Source organism: Morus notabilis, unplaced genomic scaffold (genome assembly GCF_000414095.1).
Source record: "Morus notabilis unplaced genomic scaffold, ASM41409v2 Scaffold10046, whole genome shotgun sequence".
Lineage (NCBI taxonomy): Eukaryota > Viridiplantae > Streptophyta > Magnoliopsida > Rosales > Moraceae > Morus > Morus notabilis.
Genome location: NW_010363829.1, coordinates 577 through 1,391, shown reverse-complemented (window position 1 = coordinate 1,391; position 815 = coordinate 577). Strand labels below are relative to the sequence as shown.

At 35.1% G+C, this 815-nt stretch overlaps 1 non-coding gene across 1 annotated transcript; it reads right to left on the bottom strand.

The window, feature by feature from the left end:
- Positions 1-302: 302 nt before the first annotated feature.
- On the bottom strand, positions 303-419 carry LOC112092875. Its single transcript, XR_002902795.1, has one exon. It is a non-coding gene; the product is annotated as a U5 spliceosomal RNA (small nuclear RNA).
- Positions 420-815: the final 396 nt, after the last annotated feature.

Below are 815 nucleotides of genomic sequence, written 5' to 3'. Positions count from 1 at the left end.
AACACATCTAACTTTTTTCACTCCTATCCATTTCACAATTTAAAATTTAAATTTTACTATATAATAATATATAATTTTTTACTACAATAAAAAATTTTCACTTTTTTACTATAATAAAAAATTCACATAATATCTCAATTCAAATTAAACTCAAAAAAACCATTCAAATCAAACTCAAAAAACCCCAAAAGAAAATCCTCGAAAAATAAGGCGTGTGCCCCTTGAAACTCAAATGGTAGGAATTTCCACTCAAAGAAACTCCTCCAAAAATAGGTATAAGCAACTTAGACTCAGATTGTAGGAGTTTCCACTCAGAGAAACTCCACCAAAAATAGGCGTATGCCACTAATTGCGGCGAGCACACGGTATTCTTTAGTAAAAGGCGAAAGAATAGTTCGCTTTGTGCTCACCGCGTGGCTGCGTGGTTTAAAAGCCAGGTCGACTTGTCATTTTATAGCCACTCTCTTCATGAATTGCCTAGTTCGTTTCCCATGTGGGACTCGTAACAAGTGGTAAAGCCAATTATGCAACTTGATTTTAACTTCGGATTTTTGTTTTGTTTTGTTTTGTTTTTTTTCTTTTGTTTTTCCAGCTTTATCAAACGACAAATTCAAGAGCGTTGAGCATAGAGTACTTGTGAGCCGTGTGCGTCCCAGAGTATCTATTGCAAGCTTTTTCAGTACTAACGTACTTCCAACAAATTAAGGAGTTATTATCAGAAGACAATCCTCCAAAGTATAGGGAAACCACAGTGAGGGACTATGTTGCCTATTTCAATAAAAAAGGCCTTCATGGAACTTCTGCCTTGGATCATT